Genomic DNA, 25349 nt, shown 5'->3' with positions numbered 1-25349 from the left:
GAAGAGGAAATAGGCAGTCGACATGAAAAAGAATTCAGAGTAATAATAGTAAAGATAATCCAAAATCTTGGAAATAGAATGGAGAAAATACAAGAAACGTTTAACAAGGACCTAGAAGAACTAAAGAGCAAACAAACAATGATGAACAACACAATAAATGAAATTAAAAATTCTCTAGAAGGAATCAATAGCAGAATAACTGAGGCAGAAGAACAGATAAGTGACCTGGAAGACAAAATAGTGGAAAAACTACCACAGAGCAGAATAAAGAAAAAAGAATGAAGAGACCTCTGGGACAACATTAAATGCACCAACATTTGAATTGTAGGGGTCCCAGAAGAAGAAAAGAAAAAGAAACGGACTGAGAAAACATTTGAAGAGATTATAGTTGAAAATTTCCATAACATAGGAAAGGAAATAGTTAATGAACTCCAGGAAGCACAGAGAATCCCATACAGGATAAATCCAAGCAGAAACACGTCAAGACACATGTTAATCAAACTATCAAAAATTAAATACAAAGAAAAAATATTAAAAGCAGCAAGGGAAAAACAACAAATAACATACAAGGGAATCCTCATAAGGTTAACAGCTCATCTTTCAGCAGAAACTCTGCAAGCAAGAAGGGAGTGGCAGGAAATATTTAAAGTGATGAAAGGGAAAAACCTACAACCAAGATTACTCTATCCAACAAGGATCTCATTCAGATTTGATGGAGAAATTAAAACCTTTGCAAACAAGCAAAATCTAAGAGAATTCAGTACCACCAAACCAGCTTTACAACAAATGCTAAAGGAACTTTTCTAGGCAGGAAACACAAGACAAGAAAAAGACCTACAATAACAAACCCCAAACAATTAAGTAATAGGAACATACATATCAATAATTACCTTAAATCTAAATGGATTAAATGCTCCAACCAAAAAACATAGACTGGCTGAATGGATACAAAAACAAGACCTGTATATATGCTGTCTACAAGAGACCCACATCAGACTTAGGGACAAATACAGACTGAAAGTGAGGGGATGGAAAAAGATATTCCATGCACATGGAAATCAAAAGAAAGCTGGAGTAGCAATTCTCATATCAGACAAAATAGACTTTAAAATAAAGACAATTACTGGAGACAAAGAAGGACACTACATAATGATCAAGGGATCAATCCAATAAGAAGATATTAACAATTATAAATATTTATGCACCCAACATAGGAACACCTCAATACATAAGGCAAAGGCTAACAGCCATAAAAGGGGAAATCGACAGTAACACAGTCATAGTAGGGGACTTTAACACCACACTTTCACCAATGGACAGATCATCCAAAATGAAAATAAATAAGGAAACAGAAGCTTTAAATGACCCATTAAACAACATGGACTTAATTGATATTTATAGGAGATTCCATCCAAAAACAAGACAATACATTTTCTTCTCAAGTGCTCATGGAACCTTCTCCAGGACAGATCATATCCTGTGTCACAAATTAAGCCTTGGTAAATTTAAGAAAATTGAAATGATATCAAGTATCTTTTGCAACGACCATGCTATGAGACTAGATATCAATTACAGAAAAAAAAATCTGTAAAAAATACAAATACATGGAGGCTAAATAATACACTACTTAATAACCAAGAGATCACTGATGAAATCAAAGAGGAAATCAAAATGTACCTAGAAACAAACGACAATGAAAACACGATGACCCAGAAGCTATGGGATGCAGCAAAGCAGTTCTAAGAGGGAAGGTTATAGCAATACAATCCTACCTCAAGAAACAAAAAACATCTCAAATAAACAACCTAACCTTACACCTAAAGCAATAAGGGAAAGAAGAAGAAAAAACCCCAAAGTTAGCAGAAGGAAAGAAATCATAAAGATCAGATCAGAAATAAATAAAAAAGAAATGAAGGAAACAATAACAAAGATCAATAAAACTAAAAGCTGTTTCTTTGAGAAGATAATCAAAAATTTTAAACCATTAGCCAGACTCATCAAGAAAAAGAGGGAGAAGACTCAAATCAATAGAATTAGAAATGAAAAAAGAAAAGTAACAACTGACACTGCAGAAATACAAAGCATCATGGGAGATTACTATAAGCAACTATATGCCAATAAAATGGACAACCTGGAATAAATGGACACATTCTTAGAAAAGCACAACCTTCTGAGACTGAACCAGGAAGAAATAGAAAATATAAACAGACCAATCACAAGCACTGAAGTTGAGACTGTGATTAAAAATCTTCCAACAAACAAAAGACCAGGACCAGATGGCTTCACAGGCAAATTCTATCAAAAATTTAAAGAATAGCTAACACCTATCCTTCTCAAACTCTTTCCAAAATATAGAAGAGGGAGGAACACTCCCAAACTCATCCTACAAGGCCACCATCACCCTGATACCAAAACCAGAAAAAGATGTCACAAAGAAAGAAAATGGCAGGCCAATATCACTGATGAACATAGATGCAAAAATCCTCAAAAAAATACTAGCAAACAGAATCCAATAGCACATTAAAAGGATCATACACCATGATCAAGTGGGGTTTATCCCAGGGATGCAAAGAGATTCATCAATATATGCAAATCAATCAATGTGATACACCATATCAACAAACTGAAGGATAAAAACCATAGGATCATCTCAGTAGCTGCAGACAAAACTTTGGACAAAATTCAACACCCATTTATGATAAAAAACCCTCCAGAAAGTAGGCATAGAGGGAACTTACCTCAACATAATAAAGGCCATATATGACAAACCCACAGCCAACATCATTCTCAATGGTGAAAAACTGAAACCATTTCCACTATGATCAGGAACAAGACAAGGTTGCCCACTCTCACCACTATTATTCTACATAGTTTTGGAAGTTTTAGCCACAACAATCAGAAAAGAAAAAGAAATAAAAGGAATCCAAATCGGAAAGGAAGAAGTAAAGCTGTCATTGTCTGCAGTTGACATGATACTATACATAGAGAATCCTAAAGATGCCACCAGAAAACTACTAGAGCTAAACAATGAATTTGGTAAAGTAGCAGGATACAAAATTAATGCACAGAAATCTCTTGCATTCCTATACACTAATGATGAAAAGTCTGATAGAGAAATTAAGGAAACACTCCCATTTACCATTGCAACAAAAGGAATAAAATACCTAGGAATAAACCTACCAAAGGAGACAAAAGACCTGTATGCAGAAAACTCTAAGACACTGATGAAAGAAATTAAAGATGATACAAGAAGATGGAGAGATATACATGTTCTTGGATTGGAAGAATCAACATTGTGAAAATGAATATACTACGCAAAGCACTCTACAGATTCAATGCAATCCCTCTCAAACTGCCAATGGCATTTTTCACAGAACTAGAACAAAAAATTTCACAATTTGTATGGAAACACAAAAGACCCTGAATAGCCAAAGCAAACTTGAGAAAGAAAATCGGAGCTGGAGGAAGCAAGCTCCTGGACTTCAGACTATACTACAAAGCTACAGTAATGAAGGCACTATGGTACTGGCACAAAAACAGAAATATAGATCAATGGAACAGGATAGAAAGCCCAAAGATTAACCCACGCACATACAGTCACCTTATCTTTGATAAAGGAGGCAAGAATATACAATGGAGGAAAGGCAGCCTCTTCAATAAGTGGTGCTGGGAAAGCTGGACAGCTACATGTAAAAGAATGAAATTAGAACACTCCCTAACACCATACACAAAAATAAACTCATAATGGATTAAAGACCTCAATGTAAGGCCAGATACTATCAAACTCTTAGAGGAAAACATAGGCAGAACACTCTCTGACATAAATCACAGCAAGATCCTTTTTGACCCACGTCCTAAAGAAATGCAAATAAAACCAAAAATAAACAAATGGGACCTAATGAAACTTAAAAGCTTTTGCACAGCAGAGGAGACCATAAACAAGATGAAAAGACAACCCTCAGAACGGGAGAAAATTTTTGCAAACGAAGCAAGTGACAAAGGATTAATCTCCAAAATATACAAGCAGCCCATGCATCTCAATATCAAAAAACCAAACAACCCAATCAAAAAATGAACAGAAGACCTAAATAGACATTCCTCCAAAGAAGATATACAGATTGCCAACAAACACATGAAAGGATGCTCCACATCACTAATCATTAGAGAAATGCAAATCAAAACTACAATGCGGTATCACCTCACACCAGTTAGAATGGTCATCATCAAAAAACCTACAAAAAATAAATGCTGGAGAGGGTGTGGATGAAAAGGAACCCTCTTGCACTGTTGGTGAGAATGTAAATTGATACAACCACTATGGAGAACAGTGTGGAGGTTCCTTAAAAAACTAAAAGTAAAATTACCATATGACCCAGCAAACCCACTACTGGGCATATACCCTGAGAAAACCATAATTCAAAAGAGTCATGTACCACAATGTTCATTGCAGGCCTATTTACAGTAGCCAGGACATGGAAGCCACCTAAGTGTCCATCCACAGATGAATGGTTAGAGAAGATGTGACACATATATACAATGGAGTACTACTCAGCCATAAAAAGAAATGAAATTGAGTTATTTGTAGCGAGGTCCATGGACCTAGAGACTGTCATACAGAGTGAAGTAAGTCAGAAAGAGAAAAACAAATACCGTATGCTAACACATATATATGGAATCTAAAAAAAAAGAAAAAAGAATGGTTCTGATGAACGTAGGGCCAGGACAGGAATAAAGACACAGACATAGAGAATGGACTTGAGGACACAGGGAGGGGGAAGGATAAGCTGGGACGAAGTGAGAGAGTAACATTGATACATATACACTACCAAATGTAAAGTAGATAGCTAGTGGGAAGCAGCTGCATCACACAGGGAGATCAGCTCGGTGCTGTGTGACCACCTAGAGGGGTGGGATAGGGAGGGTGGGAGGGAGATGCAAGAGGGAGGGTATACGTGGATATATGTATACATATAGCTGATTCACTTTGTTATACAGCAGAAACTAATACAACAATGTAAAGCAATTATATTCCAATAAAGATGTTAAAAAAAAAACAAAAAAAGGTACATATTACTATGTATAAAATAGAGAAGCAACAAGAATATATTGTACAGAACAGGGAAATATAACCATTGTTTCATAATAACTTTAAATGACTTTAACTTTAAATATGTTTAAACCATAATAACTTTTATAATCTATAAAATATTGATTAGTGATTCAATATTGTGCACCTGAAACTAATAAAATATTGTAAATCAGCTATACTTCAATAAAAATATGAGCTGTTAGAAGAAAGAAAGAAAGAAAGAAGAAAGAGAAGTGGACTTTAAAGTTTTAAAAGGTAAAGTAGCATAATAAATGTACTTTCAAGTTATTTAGAATATTTTTTCAGAAAAACTATATGCATGTTTACAATATATGGATATATATGAGAGAACAAAGAAAATATGGTAAAATATTAAAAATAGGTAAATTTGAATAGAAAACTTCTAGGAGTTCTTTGTACTATATTTGTAACTTTTCTATAGTTCTGAGATTATTTCAAAATAAAAATTTTTAAACACTAGATAGATAAATTAGAATCAAAAAGTTTTTCATTAAATAATACTTTCATATTGCCTTGATAAAATCAATATCAATTTTCAGAATACATTCACAAACATTTTTTAACTTGCTCTTACAACCATCTCACAAATAGAATATGAAAGATGATTGTTTCTATAGTGTAGATAAAGCAGTGATAATCAGAGTGGTTAGTGCTCTTGCCTTGGCCCTCATAGCTGTGAGTGACAAAGTCGACAGTAGAACACGTGTATTTTGATCCATTGTCCAGTGTTTTCTCTGCCACATTATTCCTTAACATCTAACAAAATAAAGAAATTTTCCAAATCACCTCAAATGTATAAGTACATTAAAATTTGGGGTTAAGAAAATATGAAAAATGTATTCTGTCAATGCAAATATTTCTTTACTTCAGAGAGTTTCATAGACCAATATATGCATAAAGCTAGGTCAATCATATGTTTAAAAAAGATAAATGAAACATGACTCAGAAAAGGGGTCAATCATATGTTTAAAAAAGATAAATGAAACATGACTCAGAAAAGGGACCATGCAATATTCATAATTTTATTAATAGCCAGTCATGCATATCAGAATTGTGATTTTATTCACACTGTACTCAGATATGCAAATAAATTTATTGCCTCAATTACTAGAGGTAACATAATCTTCCTAAGCCCTCTTGGTAACAAGGAACCTTGCAATTGTTGATTAACAAAATCTCAGTCTCTTCTACTTTAAACCGTCTCCTTCAACTCAAATACTTGGACTATTTGAAGTTTAGCTGTGTTTAGCCTAGTTTAAATGCATCTTTTGGATGGCTTAGAGTTTTAGGAAAATGATCAGTCTTTGAGAGTTTGGGCACCTCACCCTTCTCTGTTCAGAAGACATCTGACTGGGTGAGGGAATCTGTACCATCCCCACAGAGGTCTGGGGTGGGCACTGGTGCAGCAGAAAGAGACCTGGGACTCCTGCCTGGTCTCTGCTGGGGTGAGACTCCTCTGGTCTGCTCTTGCATGCGTGACTGATCTGGCTTTTGGGAGTTCTCCTTTGAAAGTGCAGCTCTCCCTAGTCTTTTTAGAGAAAGAAATTCACTCTCCCTGGTCTTCTTAGAGACCTTGTATATATGTCCAGATATTTCTACAAGCCCCTACCCCTCCCTGAGAATGGATTTTGAGGGTGAGAGGCTTCAAACTGGGCGAGGAACATGGCAAAATAACACTGCCATCTGATCTCGCTAACCCTATTCCCTCCTCCCCCTCAATCCACTAAAGAAGTGAACTTTTCTTTTATTTCCCTACCCTTTTTTGCCAAAATTTCCCTCTCACGTCCCTTCTCAGATTACAGATTCATGATTCAATCCCAGGACCAAACATAGGGAAAACTACCCAATAATGTAATGTAATGGAGGCATAAAAAATCTAGTGTACCCATTACAGATATATAAGCATTTAAGTATGTCTCCCAAGTGGGTATGATAACAGGACTGAGATAGGCTGTGTTCTGACAGCACTATTCTCAAAAGACAACTCTTCCATCCTGCTGGTATTTGAAGGAAAAGGAAAGGCATTATTTGCAGTTTTCTTATGAGTATTTGATACTTTAGCCACCAGGCCCCTCTCAGTAGTCATAAGCATTTAAGTTCAGTCAAAGTTCACTGAAATCTAACTGAGCAAACAAACAAAAAGAGATGCAGATCACTCCACCCCCACCATCACACCATTCTGGCACATAGAACATGATCACGTGTGATAAACAGGTGTATGGGAGACATCTTGATTTCATCATCCAGGATATAAAGTGATTAAACAGTAGCAAATTTCTTTGCTCCCGAGTTGACTCTCCCGCAGCCTGAAGATTCCATACGTTCATTTATACAAACAAGTCCCATTTGGTATTTACTATCATACATTTTAAGCATGAACTATATACCATATTCACTAATTCCATAATTCATAATTAGAAACTGAAAGTTATTTGACAATATGCAGATATCCTTACAAACTGAAATTGAGTTAGAGGAAGGCCCATATGCCCAAAGCAGCATCATGCTGTTATCTTTTCACACCCTTAAATTCCATCTCTTCTAACATTCTCTTCCCTGCGTATAAATAAAATTGAGGCCAAAGAGTAACTATTATTTCACAGGTAATTTGGTAAGACTTTTCAGAGTCAAAAAAGAAAGCAAAATATTAGTTAAACTAATTATCATAAAGTCAAATCATACAAATAGAACAAAGATCAGATAAACTATTGGAAACTTTGTTTGAAGCAAAGAAAGACATTGCATAGTTGAAACACAGTGAGAAAGAGGAAAGAAAATTTCAGGTAGTTATGAGCTTATATCCTAACATAACCTTTGACTTACTGGACATAATATTGAGTCTTTATCCAATTAAATATCTGCAGTGCACATGTTGAAAGAGATCCTTAAACTTTAAATAGTAAAATATGTTTCTAAGAAGTTCTGGTCTGTTGGAAGGAGGAAAGCCATGCTATGCTCACCCTTAACCATAAAAGGCAGTTGCACTTCGTGGTATGAATAGTTCTGAAAGGTGATTTAACTGCAGGATCAATTATCAACATCTCTAGGCTATTATCTTCTTTGCTGGATTTTTTTACTTTGGGAGCAGACTTTTAAAGTATTTCAAGGAAGTACTTACTTTCATATATCCTGGATAAAATTAAGGCAGTTACAGGATGCAAATTAATTGTCTTAGTTAGCTTAGGCTGCCATAACAAAATACCATAGACTGAGTGGTTTAAACAACTGAAATTTGTTTTCTCACAGCTCTAGATGCTGGAAAGTCCAAGATCAAGGTCCAGCAGGATTCAGTTTCTGGTAAGATCTGTCTTCCTAGCTTTCAGATGGCTGCCTTCCCATTGTGTTCTCACATGCAGGAGACACACACACACACACACACACACACACACAGATCTTCCTCTTCTTATAAGGCCACAGCCTTATCAGTGTAGGGTCCCATCCTTATCAACTCATTTAACTTTAATTATCTCCAAAAGACTCTATCTCTTGGGACTTACCTGGCGGTCCGGTGGTTAAGACATCACCTTCCAATGCAGGGGAAGCAGGTTCAATCTCTGGTTGGGGAGCTGAGATCACACATGCCTCGCAGCCAAAAAACCAAAACATAAGAACAGAAGCAATATTGTAACAAATTCAATAAAGACTTTAAAAATGGTCCATATGAAAAAAAGTCTTTAAAAAAAAGACTCTATCTCTATAAGTAACATTAGTGGTTAGGACTTCAATGTATATATTTCAGAAGGATACAATTTAGTCAATAGCATAAATCAATCATTTCTTAGAAATGATCTTTAGAATTATACAATACTATTTTCTACTAATACCTCTTTATCCAAGTAAAAAATAAATTAATTAATGTCTTGATTGAAAATAATGAAGGCTGGAAATGTGCAGTTTTACTGTTGACCCCAAGGTTGAGAAGCAAATGTTAGTAATTTTCTAAGCCTGAAGGATTTGTTCCTAAATATTTGGACAATGACCATTAGTTAACAGGTTGTTGCTAATATAATTTTGAGGTCTCCACATCTGAAAGTTGAATGTCAAAATATGTGTTTTCTTTTCCTCTGCTGTGTTTTTAATCCAAGGTTTAAATCTCTATGTCTTAAAAGAAAACCTACCAAGTTTATCTTAACATTTTTTCTTAACAACGAGTCAGTTTTCCTCACCATGAAGTCCATTAGTTTTATGGGGGTGCCAGCAATCATCAAAGTCACAGAGCCAAGGAATGAACTGGCAAAAAGCCTGTTATGAAATTTTTGGGTAAAATCCACTAATAAAAGAAGACCAATAAAAACAAACTCGTGTTCCTTTTTGTCCTTATTCTTACTTTGACTGTTACATTATCTTTTTGATCTTTACCTCTAGGACTGAACAATATCTGATTTGGCTTTCAGACTATTAAGCTGTTTTCTAAAATATCTGAAACAAAGAGCAGGTATTTTCCTGTTGTGCTTTGGTATCTATTTGCTGAGAGCAACAGATGTCAGAAAGTAATGTTCCTGGTCTTTCTGCCCTCTGCATGCCAAACCCTGAACAGATTCATATAACAAACTGAAGTTCCCCATGAAGTTATTTCTATGGCATATTTGAAGATGCAGGTGAAACAGTTAAAAGCATACTGTAAGATATATTTTATTTGTTAAGAACACGTTTTTGATTGAGGATATGACTACATAAGAGTTAAATTTTAAGCAATATTTATGAAAACATAATTTGTTATTTTTAAATAGTTATCGATTGTCCATTAAAATGGAGACAAGTGTGAAATGCTTTAATCAAATCCCACAATTATCATCCAAATGACACTCTCTTTATTTGTTTTAAACTAATTTTTAAAAATCAGTACCTGAAAAAATCAGAATATCAGATTTAGTTTTTTATTTTCTTATAACCACACATCTTCTGAGGGTGCATGAATGAGCATTGTCACCATCAAACAGAAAGAGAGAGAAGAGAAAAAGGGCTTAGATGATCAGCCCCGTCTAATTGATGTGGTTGTCTCAGCCATCTGATAGAAGATGGCAAATAGGAATAGTTAAAAAAAAAACAAAAACAAAAAAAGGAAGGACATGGAAGAAATTAGAAAGTCAAAACTATCTTCATGGAAAACAATCCAGTGTCAATCTATTGTTTCACCAATTTGTTATACATTATGGTCATCTCATGGTCCTGTCTTTTCCTTGCAGGTCCTGTCAAACCCCTTAAGTACATCATGGATTTATGGCAATTTGCAAAATGAAATTATGGTTGTATCTGGCTCACCAATAAACAAAGGAAAAGGAAATGTAAAAACTAGATAGCAATATGTGATCTATTAAATTATAAATCCACATTTAATGAATTAGAACTGTAAAAAACACGTTGTGGATTGTCCAAAAATATAGTAGTTCAAAGTATAATTATAAGTTTAATTCAATAAATCAATTGAAAGCAAATTAGGGAGGAATTAGATAATATGACAATTATATTTAGTATAAATTTTGAAAATTCAAGGGGGATTTCTATTTCTCTGTAATAGAATAACAAACAATAAGAAAACTACACAGATCAGGGGTTGGAAAACTTCTTTTGTGAAAGTTCAGATAGTAAACATTTTAGGCTTTGCAAGCCACATATAGTCTCAGTCTCCTCCTCCTTTTCAACTTCTTTTATCTCTTATCTTTCTTGTTTTTCTTGCATCTTGTTTTTCTTTTTTTGCAACCTTTTAAAAATTTTAACAATTCTTAGCTCACTGGTCATACAAAAACAGGCTGCAGGTTGAATGTGGCTTATGGCTGTGTTTGCCAACCTCAGATATAGATAAACCAAACAAAGCTAGTATCTTTATAGTTTTCTAATATGCCATAATCTCACTACTCATTTTCTATTTTCATGCCTTTGAACTTGCTGTTTTTCTCACCCAGACTGCCCATCCCTCTTTCTTGCCTAATTCAAGTCACATATCATTTAATATAAAATTTACATTCTACTTCCTCCAAGAAACTTATCTGATCAACATGATATAACTAATACCTTTGTTATGAATATAACCATAGAAATATATGAAATGTCACATAATTCATTATTTGCATTAACAATTCCAGGTACCAATAGCCAGTTTTCTTATGTACAACTCTATAATTTTATTGACCATATTTCAATATTGTAATTATTTTAAAGTTATGCTTAGTACTCTTTAAGTCTCAAATTTGGTGTACTATGTTTTATTGCTTTTCTGCTAAGATTAATTCTACTAAGTTAATGCATCTGTTCTGCTAACAGCCTGCTTTAAAACAACTATAGGGACTCAGGGAGGTTCTGCATCTGCTTAGGATTCAGAAAACCACAAGAGAATGTTGCTATCACCCTAACAACAAGAAAAAAAATCAAAATCTACATTTTCTTTACTCCGTAGGAGAGCTGAAGTTGCAGGGCAAGCAAATGCTCTGAATTCCAAAGAGTGACAAGCTCTCTGAGGAGAAACAGTACACACAAATTTTCACCTTTGGCAAGGCATGAGAGGATGAGATGATCACCATAGAAGTGGGTAAGAATAAATCACACTAAACTTTAAAAAATTCTTAAAGGCTGAGAATGGACTAGCATATAAGTTTGGAAAAACTGAAATCCCTCGAAACAAGTATATTTTACACTCACTCACAAACATTTTTCCATGAGCCAATTCCATGAAAATTGAAGGTCATGGTAGAAAACTGGAGAGAGCTTCCCTCAGTAACATCAGTATGCAGGTGTTCAGCTACACCTGGGGAACAGATACAAAACTTTGTATTTTCTCAGATCCTTCTCTTATAAAAAGTAAAAGCATTAAGTTGCTGGAATAGAGACAGGAAGTGCTACTGTCCCTAGGATCCAGGCAAAAATCCTGTTTCTAGGGGAGGGGTAGAGGCATAACCCATCTGCTTCTGGGAGTGATTAGGAAGTCCTCCTATCTTCAGGACATAAACACTTCCACTGTTTCTGGGGGATGAGTAGAAAGGGAAGAAGGAAAATCTGCTCATGAAAGAGGGCAGGTAAAACTCTTGGACCTGAGATCCTACACTGATACAAAGCAGAGGTCTGCTACCAGTGGGGAAGAAGCAGGAAACACTCTCCCACCCAAGACGTGTGAAATATACAAGGCAGGGTTTGGCTGGCATGAGTTAGAAAGTCTGGACTATGAAAACTCTACTCCCAAGGCCCAGGAGCAGAGATCCTACCTAAAAATGAGGCTAGACCAGGATAATATAGCACCCTCTTCCCCTAACATGAGTAGTAATCAACAGCAATCTGGGGTGAGGTAAGAACATTGAAAGATATCCTCTCTGTAGCATAGGCATCGAGGACTGCTGAAAGGTGAATGTGGAACAAGAATACTGAGAAAAACCCTCCAGCACTCCAGGCATCACTCCTAGCACAAGATAACAACAGCCCGCCACAATAGGAATTTAAAGCCTGGAATGAATAAAGGTTTAAGTAGCAACAGCCAAATCCAAACCCAGCTCAAGTACTGACAAGATTTACTCAACCCTCCATATTAACAACCTGACAGAAGAGATGGGCTGTTTTCTGAGAGGAAATAATTTTTACCTCAGTCTCAACTGTTCTTCTATACATAATATCCAGCATTTAGACAAAAATTATGAGGCATGCAACAAAGCAAAGGAAAAATTATTGTCAAGAGATAAATCAGTCAATAAAATCATACTCAGAGTTGTTCCATATGTTGGCACTATCAGACAGCAACTTTACAATAACTGCGATTAACATGTTAACAGATCTTCTAGAAAAGATGAACTATATACAATATAAGATAGGAATTTTCAGCAGTGTTACTGAAACTGTAAAACAAGAGTCAAATAAAAATGTCATAAATTTTAAAAGCACAGTATCAGAGATGAAGAATTCCTTTGACATGCTTATCAACATACTGGCTATAGCTATGGAAAAAAATCATTGAACTTGAAGATAGGTCAATAGAAATTATCCAAGCTAAAAATAGAAAGAAAAGAGAAAGCAGATACAATACCCAAGAGGGGGAAGACAATATTAAATGCACTAATATACATGAAATTTGAGTCCCCAAAGAAGAAATTAAAAACTGTAGTGAAGAAATATTTGAAGACAACCAACATTACAAAGAGGAATAAAGATAAAAATTTACAGCAGACTTCTCATCAAAGACTATACAAAGCAAAAGATAAAGAAATTACATTTTTAAAATATTGATAGGAAAAAAGGCTCCTGAGAATTGTATACCCAGCAAAAAGAGAAACAAAATCTTTTAAAGGTTAAGATAAAATTAAAAATATTTCTCAGACAAGAAAATAGGGGGAATTCATTGACAGCAGACCTGCACTACTTTTCTGTTAAAGGAAAGTGTTCATTCATCAGGAACATGAAACCAGATGGAAATTTGAATTTATACAAAGGAAGGCAAAGTGCCAGAAATAGTAAAAATGAAGGTAAACATAAAGATTTTTTTCCTTATGCTTACTCACTTTAAAAAGATAGAAGACCGTCCAAACCGAAAATACCAATAATGTATTGTGGGATTTATATCATATGTAGAAGTGAAATGTATGACAATGATAACATAAAAGATGAGATGGAAGAAATGGCATAAACTATATTCGAAGGTAAATTATAATAACTTAAGATGCAATAGCAAACTCTAGATCAACCACTTAAAAAAAAAGAGGTAAGGCTAATAAGCCAATAAAGGAGATAAAATAAAATCATAAAAAATAATCAGTTAGTCCAAAAAAGAGCCATGAAAGAAAAACAAGAGGGACAAACTGATGGGATAATAGAAAACAAGTAGCAAGATGGTAGATATACACCAGTCCTATCATTAAAGTAATAATTACATTAAATGCAAATGGTTTAAACACTTCAATTAAAAGACATATATTGTCAAGTTGGATGAAAAAGAAATAGCCAAATGTATGTTCTCTACAAGAAACACTTATTTGGGTTCATTTAGCAGAGTGGATCTCACAATTTGATGTATATCAGAAGAGCTGAGGAACTTGTTATACTAAACAGTGACTGTGACTGGCTAATTTTGCTCATTAATGTCCTCTAGGTTCATCCATGTTGTCACAAATGGCAGTTTCCTTCTTTTGGGGGGCTGAATAGTATTCCATTTTCTTTGCCATTCATCTATCAGTGGACACATGGGCTATTTTCGTGTCTTGACTATTGTGAATAATGTTGCGGTGAACATGGGAATGCAGAAAGCTCCTCGATATTCTTTTGGATATGTACCCATTGAGTCCACTTACTTGGGAATCTAAAATAGTCAAACTCATAGAAACATAGAATACAATACTGTTTACCAGAGGTAACGTGTTGAGGGAAATTGGGAGTTGTTTTTCCATAGGTATAAAGTTTTAGTTATACTAGATGAATAATTTCTAGAGATCTGCTATACAACATCATGCCTATAGTTACAATAAATTGTGCACTTGAGAATTTGTTAAGAGGGTAACTCATGTTGTGTTTTTACTCAAAAACAAACAAACAAGGAAAAAGCAAAGACACGGGAAACTCTGGGAGGTGCTAGATATGTCTATTGCCTTGACTGTGGTGATGGTATCATGGGTGTTTGCATATTTCCTAATTCATCAAATTGTACACATTAAATATGTACATTTATTTTTATAAATTAATTATACTTCAATAAAGCTGTTAAAAAATTTTTAAAAGAAACCCCTTTGACTAAAACACAAATAAATTAGAAATAAAAATAAGGAAAATATATACTATTCAACACTGATCAAAACTAACTTGAAATGATTAAAATCATATCAAAATAAACTTCAGAATAAGAAATATTACCAAGGAAAAGAAAGATATTACATAATGATATAGAAGTCAATTCGTCAAGAATATATGTTAATCTTAAATTATATACACTCAATGACAGAGCTCTAAAATATAAAAATCAAAAATTGATAAAATTGAAAAGAGAAAGATATATTTATCATTGGAGATTTCAACAAATTCTCTTTGAATCATTGTTAGTACCAGAAGAGAGAATATCAGTAAAGATAAAAAAATTGGAACAGCACTATAAACCAACTTGACCTAATTGACATTTATACAACATTCCACCTCAAAACAGAAGAATATATATAGTCTTTTCAAATGCCCACGGAGCATCTACAAAGATATGTTGGGACATAAAGCAAACATTAACAATTTTTAAAAATTTAAGTCGTACAAAGTATGTTTTATGATAACAATGGAACTAAGCTAGAAATCAGTATTAGAAAGATGTCTGGAAACTTCCCAAATGTTCATAATTTAAGCAACACTTTTAAGAAACTATGGACCAATGAAGAAAGCATAAAGGAAGTTATAAAATATCTTGCACTGAGTAAAAAAAGAAAACACAACATATCAAATTTATGAAATGAATCTAAAGCAATACCTAAAGGGTAATTTTTGGCATTAAACGCTTAAATTAAAACAAAAAACAAAACACAAAGGTCTCAAATCAATATTTTAAGCTTCCACCTGAAGAAGCTAAAATAGAAGACCAAACCAAAGCCAAAACAAGCAGATGGAAATAATAAAATAATATACAATATATTTCTAGAGTATCTATGGTAATAGAATGTGGGATTTGTTTCAAATTATTTACTTTACTCTCAAATATAGATTTTCTTTAAGCTTATCAGCATTCAAAACATTAAGAGACAAACAGAATTGACAGAATTTCTATAATAAAAGCTAATTGTCAAAAAAGTTGTACTTTTCATTTTTTAAATTTTTTATACAATTTATTTATTTATTTGAATTTTTGAGTTTTATTTTATTTATTTTTTATACAGCAGGTTTTTATTAGTTATCTATTTTATACATATTAGTGTATATATGTCAATCCCAATCTCCCAATTCATCCCACCACCACCATCCCACCCCTGGCAAAAAGTCGGACTTTTTAATGTGATACATCTTTATAAGGATGGAAATATATGTTAAATATTGCTCAGCCAACTAAATACACAAGGTTAAATTTGGTTACTTCCTCTTGGAAAATAAACCTTCATAAAGCTTTCATAATGTTTCAAATAGTCCATATTTTTCTCACATAGATTACTTCGAGACCTGGATTATTCCATAGAGAATCAAAAAGCTGTCCAATTTTAGACTGGTATTTTAATAAATTCTAAAATTTATGATGTATGAGTTTATTTGGCTTTAAGAAATAAGATCTAAATGAAATTCCAAATCACAGTTTATAGAGTTGTATTTAGTTTTTTAAATTACTTGCTATTCTACATGGACTTTATTCTAGTTTATAAAAAATGAGAGCTATATTAATAAACACGAGTTACAATTTGACACATTTTATGACTGGAAAATAATCTAATCATGGCTTAAAATCTCTTAATCTTGGCTCAGATATTTTGGCATTGAAAAATGAAAGATTTTCATTAGATACTAATTAACATAAACTTTTCTGGCAATGTAAGTCTCCTTTTTGTCATTTTAATTTCTAGAACCTCTGTTTAACTAAAAGCAAAACACTAATATAGCTAGCTAAAAATCATTATAGCCTCTATTAATGCCAGATGTTTTAGGCCATACAAAATTGTTTGTTTCAACTTGTATTTCTTATGGAATTAAGTAATACATTTTTCATTCTGGGATTCTTATTACTTGACACTTTAATAAATATAGTTGTAAGACTCTCAGGACTGTATCATTCTCAATTCAGTGAGCATTTATGATAAAGTATATATTCTCGACTTTTTATCATTAATAACTAATGGGTTATTACCACCAGCCAACATTTGTTAAATTTACTCATAAGTAAGGTGATTTATCATTAGATTCTCTAGCTGCAAAAACTTTTAAAATAGTAAGCTTCGGGAAATGGAAAGAGAGAAAATATAACACACATTAATCCAACCTTTCTAAAGAGCACAGTGTGCACTGAAAATCAGAACTAGATCATTCATAAAAGTTCCCTGCAAGAAGCAACAAGAGAAGCATAATAATTAAATTAACTAAGGAAAGACCCCCCAAAAATACAGAAATCAGAGAAGAATTAAATGTAAAAGTGTAGTTGTAAATAAAACTAAATTTGAAATAAGATTTTGCTGTCATTATTGATTGAATCTGAATGCACCTTTTAAAATACCACAGTTAGTTCCATTTCCAAGAATGACAGCTGATGTTTTTCATACCCACATGCTCAATTCTAGTTGAAGTATGTGCTGACCAACTTTGCCATCTTTGACCTTTCCTTTTCATCTAGTCTATCAATATAAGAAAAAGTCAACAAGTATAAACTGAAGTTGAACATATTTTCAGCACCAAACAGTTTTAGAATAGTATAACATCATTTAAAGCTGTGGAACCAGAACACTCTAACTGGTCAGTTTTACCTTTCCTCAGTTCAGATAAGCTTTACAACAATTTTTTTTAATAAAAGTATAGTTGATGTACAATATTATGTAAGTTACAGGTGTACAATATAGTGAATCACAATTTTTAAAGGTTATACTCTGTTTATAGTTATTATAAAATATTGGCTATATTCCCTGTGTTGTACAATATATACTTGTAGCTTATTTTATACATAATAGTTTGTACTTCTTAATCACCTACCTCTATGTTGCCCCTCCCCCTCCCCCTCTCCACTAGTAACCACTAGTTTGTTCTCTATATCTGTTAGTCTGCTTCTTTTTTTATTATATTCTCTAGTGTGTTGTATTTTTTAGATTCCACATATAAACGATATCATACAGTATTTGTCTTTCTCTGTCTGACTTATTTCACTTAACATAACTCTCCCAAGTCCATCCATGTTGCTGTAACATGACTGAGTAGTATGCCATTGCGTGTGTGTGTGTGTGTGTGTGTGCATTCACCACATCCTCTTTATCCATTCATCTGTTGATGGACACTTAGGTTGCTTCCATATCTAAACAATTGTAAATAATGCTGCTATGAACACTGGGGTGCATGTATCTTTTCAAATTAGTGTTTTTGGTTTTTTCAGATATATACCCAGGAGTGGAATTGCTGAGTCATATGGTAGTTCAATTTTTAGTTTTGAGAAACTTCCATATAGTTTTCCACAGTGGCTGCATCAATTTACATCCCCACCAATAATGTGCAAGGGTTCCCTTTCCTTCACATCCTCACCAGCATTTGTTATTTGTGTTTTTTTTGATGATAGTCATTTTGACGGGTGTGAGGTGATATCTCATTGTAGTTTTAATTTGCATTTCCCTGATGATTAACGATGTTGAGCATCTTTTCATATGCCTGTTGACCATCTGCATATCCTCTTTGGGAAAATGTCTTTTCAGTTCTTCTGCCCATTTTTCAATGGGGCACAACCATTTATTTTTGAAAGATATCTAATGTTATCAAAGACAAAAGCCTCAGGAACCCCAAAACCAGATAGACCAGAGAAACATTCTACATTACTTCTTATTCCTTCCTATGTATGGGACACCATACTAAGGTCCTCTTGATGGAAATAATACATTGTATTTACTCTAAAGCAATATAAGAAGAGGATAACTTCCCTCCTTTTATGGCATGGCTTTTATATAACTTGTTTTCATTTATTCAACAAATATTAAATGTCTATTAGTTATTTATTAAGTACCAATGTAGTCCTTGGTACATAATTTCTAAAATATTAACTCATCTTCTTGCCTGAAGGGTTTCTTTCAAGTTTTACAATTAATTTAAAAGTTAATAATCTTGGGTTTTGGTTATGTTATTGTTTTGTAAATCTTAACAGGGCCCATGGTTAAAAACAATAAATCTTTTACCTGACATAAAAATGAACTCAAGTGGGTTTGCAGGACAGTCAGGAAGTCAGCCTGACCACAACAGCTGAAATTGAAAGGAAAAGTACTAGATATTTATTACATGATGGGAATTAAAGGATAGAAGTACCAAGACATGAGTAATCAATAAAGATAAATGCAAGAGAGAAACCAAAGAGAATAAAGTAACAAAGGAAATTCCTGGATCTAAAAAGTATATTACGGATAGTATTCTTGAGAAAAATTTCAGAAGAGAGGACTACTTGAAAAGAAGTTCATTTATTTGACCAGAGGAGTTGTCATAGTTACATTTATCACACATTATGATTCACTATTACAACCTAATCATCCAGTGGTTCCTCTGAATATAGTGTATCCTCTTTTTTTCTTTTTAAAAATAGCTTAATAATATATATCCTGTTACTTTTAGACACATCTTTTTGTAATTAAGATCACTTGAACAAAAATATATTTATTCTACTCTAACAATTTCTTGTTTCACTTCAATTCCTTTAACTATAGCTTAATTCAAGTGAAAGTGAATTAAATACTTTTATATTACAAATAGAAAATGTATTATGATCTATTTTTCTAAAATAGTTCTCATTCATATTTCTTTATCTGAATGAAATAGCTTTATTATTTCATCTAATTATATCAATAATATTTACACAACATAAAACTTTGAAAAGAGACACACAAATATACAGAAAGTAAAAATCACCAGAATGGGAAAACTTTTATTAATATTATGGTGTCTATATCTTCATGCATTTCTTTAACTTTTTTCATTATCTTTAATAGTGGCTTAACGTCATGTATATGTCTCTTGTCATATGGATATTAAGTAACCATAAGGATTGGAAGAATCTGCCAAGGAATACTTCATGGATCTTTAAAGTAGCTTAAGTAATTATATAAACCATGCCTTTTCCATTTATGTAGACACCTTGTGAAAATATTTTTTCCAAAAGTTGATAAAGGAAACATACTTTCTGTTTGATAGTTTTGAATAGTTAAACACAGTGTATTAAATACAAAAGCTAAATCCATATCTCGTAATAAACACAAAAGCTAAAAGCTGCACAGTAGATGCAGCTTTTATTATCTGTTTCTACTGATAAGGGAAAAGAAGTTGAAAACTGAGTAGGAAAGTTCAGTGGGAACCAACCATTATTAAAGATCTGCCACATGTCAGGAACTTTAACATTATCTCATTAATCTTCACAAAAATCCTCTTCCTTATGAGGAAATAAATAAAAGTTTATTTGATTAATATGAAAGTAGACAACACAATCTGGTGCCCACAGGATGAATCTCAGCCAAAGATGTATTTTTAGAATATTTTAATTACTTGCCAAACTTAAAAACCAGAGGATTGAACACAGAAATACATATATCCACCTTCTCTCAGAACAAAAGATCTAGTAACACTGAGCATGGAAACAAGTGACTTCCAGTTTGGATGAGGCACAGACACTTCAGATCACCAAGTCCCCATCCTGCCAATTTCTCATTTCAGTTTTGCTGGGTCATTGTAGGCTTTTAAGTTTGTGATCTGGCTTTGAGAAAATTATCCGGCTTTATATTTTTAGTAAGGCACAAGGTTAAAAATCAAAGCCAGGTCTGTTTCTCTCCAAAGGCCTTGCTCTCATTTATGGCTCTGGTTTAAGTCTTTTTGTGTATAAAGATGTACATTGAGATTTTCCATAAATGATTCTGATTTGTCCCCTGCTTCAATTCCACTCCTGGGTATATATCCGAGAAAAAAAAAAAAAAACCTCTAATTTGAAAAGATTCATGCACCCCAATGTTCATAGCAGCATTATTTACAACAGCCAAGATACGGAAACAACCTAAGTGTCCATCAACAGATAAATGGATGTAGAAGATGTGATATATATTTACAGTAGAATACTACTCAGCCATATAAAGAAAAATGAAATTTTGCCATTTGCAGCAACATGGATGGATTTGGAGGGTATTATGCTAAGTGAAATAAGCCAGAGAAAGACAAATACTGTACGATATCACTCATATGTGGAATCTAAAAAATACAGCACAGTAGTGAATATAACAAAAAAGAAGCAGACTCACAGATACAGAGAATAAATTAATGGTTACTAGTAAGGAGAGGGAAGTAGGGAAGGACAATATAGGGGTAGGTGATTTAGAGGTACAAACTATTATGTATAAAATAATACAAGAAAATATTGTACAACACGGAGAATATAGCCAATATTTTATAATAATTATAAATGGAGCATAACCTTTAAAAATTGTGAATCACTATATTGTACGCCTGTTAACATATAATATTGTACATCAGCTATACTTCAATTAAAAAAGAGGAAAAGAGCTTTTTTAGAATTCTAGCTTTAGAAATTTTTCCCAAGAAAAATCATTAAGCCTTCCTTTTATTTTAGATTATTCAATTTGTATGAATACATAAATCTTCTTAAAAAAAAAAAAGAAACACTACTGTAAGCAACATTTTCCTGAACACCAAAGTTTTATCATAACCATTTTTAGCTCAGTTATTTACTTTTCCCATATATTGTCAGAATAAAATTTTGACTCAAGTCAAAATAAAATTGGAGAATCATAAGTTAATATCAATATTGTTCTACCTCATTTAGGTATACCTTGTAATTCTATGAAATGCACAGGTAACATTTCAGGTAAATTAAACAGGTAAATTAAAAACTTTAATTTCAGTGAAAGCTGTAAATGATCCACTTTGCATACAGATTCCCCTCACGTATCAGTATAATAAACCAAATCTTTATAGTGTTTAAACTTTTCATTAAAACTAACTCAGTTTGCCATGTCATCTCCAAGCACCTTTATGATTTAAGAGAACTTCCAACAATACCCACACTTAACATCTAAATATTACTGACATAATGGAGAAATATTTCAATATGCATACATTCAACATTGAGCATTATAGATGTAAGTGCAAAGAGTAGATTTTCAGACAATCATGGGTAGAGAGATAGGCTCTTCAGCTTAAAAAGAATAGCCATGACAAGATAAGCAATTTAAACAAATTTATCCCAAATAACCTGGAAATTCCTACATTATCATTGAGGCACTTTGAAAGAGCTGGCCCCATAGTGAGCCATAACAGTTTTTACAAATACTTCTACAAAAAGTTTGTTTGGCTACTATTTAAATACAGATGAACCAAGAAAACTGATGAAAATTACTTTGGTTGGCCTTAATTCTTCTATACCTTCTATGAGCACTCTGCTTTTAAAACGAGTCCCGGATGGCTGGCTTTCTCAGGTTTATGCTGGCAAACATATATATTCTTGTACTTAAATAAATTAAAGTCATCTCACTACTAGGAAAAGCTACTAGTTTAAAAAACAAATGAAATATATCAAATAACATTTTCATCAGGAATAATCATAAAATATTACTGCTGACCTCACAAAGAGGCAGACCTCACAATGTTGAAATATAATTATAGGCACTAAGTAGTAACATTGACCTCTCAAATATGTTTTAGAAAAATCAAAGAATAGAGGTTCAAGTAAAAAAAAATCTCCATAGTAAAATCAGGTTAATGAATTGTAAATTATTTTAGAAAGCCACGTAAGCCCAGAACACTCTAATATGCTACATCATAAAGCTATACTTCAAATGTTTTCCATGTATGTTTTCAACAATATATCATTAGTTTCATTTAAAGCAGTTAAAATATATACAGATTTTTTAAAATATTTTTAAAATTTAAAAATATTTTGAGGAAAAATCTCAATATCAATTAGAGTAAAATGTAACCTTTAAATCTCTCTGAATGCTCTGTAGTTCCAGGATTATGACTATCTTGATAAAGTAGAAGCCTCTTTCAACTTCTTGTCTTTTTATTTCCTGTAAGTAGCCTTTAGCCTGTGTCTTCCTTAACAGAGTCTACCTATAGTAACCACAAATTATGTAAAAACAATGACCTAATAGCATATATCAAAATATTTTCTTCATGAAACTTTTATATAAAATCAATCAATGTTCAGAAAAGGAGATTAAAAGGTAATTTGTTTACAACCTTTATTTTTAGATGACATTTAAAATCTTTTTCTAGCAATCCAATTGAAAATATTTATATAATTGAGTAGCTGGAATTACATGTCTTCTGAGTTTCTTTCACCCCAATATTGTGAATAAGATAGATTTAAACTGCTTTAATTGGTATACTTAACTTCCTTATATATCTATATCTAATCATTAATAAACTTCTCTATTTTACCTATTAAAAGACTCTCAAAATAAAATTGCTTCTATGACATAATTTCCATTTAAAAAAAAAAACTCAGCAAAATATAAAACAAATGTATTTACTGAAAAGCCCTTTAAACAACAAATAATGTATCTTTCTGTTTTCAGTTAATGATAAAAGATAACACTTCTAATTTCTTCCTTCTCCTCATAAATGGTTGATGCTCATTCATGGATGAATTATAGAGAAGGAAATGCCAACATCTTTCTCCTTCAAGGACTGAAATCTTAATTCTTTGGGTAATAACGTGGTAGTACCAGTGATGTTGAAAACATAATACCAATAAATTCCAGCTCCCAGATTGTCATAGCAATAAATCAGAAACTATTTTAAGGGTACTGGAAGCTTGGGTACCTCACAAATTATTCAAATGCCATAGTCAGATCTGATAATGTATGTCATAAACAATAAGTGCAAAAATTCTTGGACCAATGAACTATTATAATTTATTTTGTAGGCTACAAAGTACTGAATGAATAAACATAAGAGGAGTTCAAAAACTGGTCACACTCTTAGATCACAATATGAAAAAAGGATCGAAAGGATCTCCTTGAAATTTCCTAATAAGTAAAGGAAGAAATGAATGTCCCATTAATGACTAAATCATTACAATATATCTGTAATAAATATGAGAATCTGGAAAACATGCATGGCTGTTTAGTAATAATTTTGTCTAGAATATTCGAAAGTGTGTGACACTGACTTGGCACACACAAGAATGTAATGGCTTTTGTTTTCATTTTCTTTTTCAGGTAGAATCCAAAGATAGTCTGAGAGCAATCAAAGGTTGTGGTGAGGAACATGGATGTTGAAATGGTGGAAACATGGGTATGACCTCCAATTCTGCCCCTCACTAGCTCTGTAATTTGGGTAAGTTAATCAACCTTACTAGATTTGGTTCAGTTGAAGTAACATGAAATCATTTGATAATTATTGAACATCCATTTGTACTCGGCACCATTCTAGGTGCTAGAAATTCAGCAATGAACAAGACAGACAAGATCTATGATATCATGGGGCTTAAATTACAGTTGTCAGGGCAGGGAAAACAATAACAAGTAAGCAACTAAGATAATTTTATATATTTATATGATAGGTAGTAAGAAATAAAAGTAAATGATGTGTTAAGGAGAGCCTGGGACACTCTTCAGATGAGATATTGTGAAAGCTTCTCTGAGGAGGAGATATTTGAGGTGAAACCAGAGGAAAATCCTCCTGTGACAATCAGGAGGCAGAATGTTCCAAACTGAGGAAATATGCATTTCATTAGAAATCTATGAGGATTAAAAAAATGATTGTACAAAAGGCTTAACATAGTAGCTGGTATATCAAAAATATTCTACAATCAGTAACTCTAATCAAAAGGAAAATATTTGCTTATCAATGATCTCTATTAACATATATAATTTCTATATGGAATATCTTTGAACATAAAAATCACATAGTATATAATTTACATCCTTATGCTCATCTCTTTGAGATGGATTATTAAGAACTGAACAATATATAATATTGATGGCATTCTTGAAATTCTGGCTATTAATCCCAGAAAACAATATATGGGTAAAAAACCCATATGACTAGAAAGGCAAAGATTGAAGAGGCAAAGAGAAAAATAAATATCAAGGAAAGGAAAAGGAAAAAAGGAGGAAATGGTTCTAGATCAGGAAAGAAATTAGGAAGAGGATTTTAGGAATTGTGGTCAAAAGAGGATCCATGAGTCAGAGTCCAGTCCATGTTTATCCACTAACTCACTCTATGTGAAAAGAAGGAAGAAAAGTAAAAGGCGTGTGTTTGTGTACGTGTGTGTAGCCTAATATGGCCAGATATTTTTAGTATATTATCTGATTTATCACTTACAACAGTCTTATTTGAACTACTTGTACTCCATTTAACAACTGAGCTTACATAATTAAGGGACCTTAGAAAACTCATTTTCCTAACATGTATAACTAGAATTGATTAGATGATCTCAAATCTTCCCATATAGTTCTAAAAGTCCATGATTCTGATAGTAGGAAAAGAAAATTATCTATGTATAAAGATGATGAATATAAAGGTTCTAAAAAATAGTTGGTCATATGACCTGTCAATCTTTATAAAGACAGGCTTCAAGAATATTTAACTAGGAACTGCAGTCCTAAAAACATGAAATTCAGTCTCTTGGGAGATG

General features: G+C 32.9%; 1 long non-coding RNA gene across 3 annotated transcripts in view; it reads left to right on the top strand.

Moving 5' to 3' along the window:
• The first annotated feature begins 321 nt into the window (after positions 1-321).
• LOC309666947 overlaps positions 322-25349 on the top strand; it is a 98321-nt gene continuing 73293 nt past the window's right edge. For 2 of the 3 annotated variants that reach the window (XR_014267404.1, XR_014267405.1), the window contains exons 1-2: positions 322-5344; positions 8357-24046. This is a non-coding gene — a long non-coding RNA (uncharacterized lncRNA). Of the gene's footprint in view, positions 5345-8356; positions 25335-25349 lie in introns of all 3 variants that reach the window. The other variant, XR_014267406.1, reaches the window with a different exon arrangement.

Source organism: Balaenoptera physalus (assembly GCF_965194825.1).
Source record: "Balaenoptera physalus genome assembly, chromosome: 9".
NCBI lineage: Eukaryota > Metazoa > Chordata > Mammalia > Artiodactyla > Balaenopteridae > Balaenoptera > Balaenoptera physalus.
This window is presented reverse-complemented; position numbering and strand designations above follow the sequence as displayed.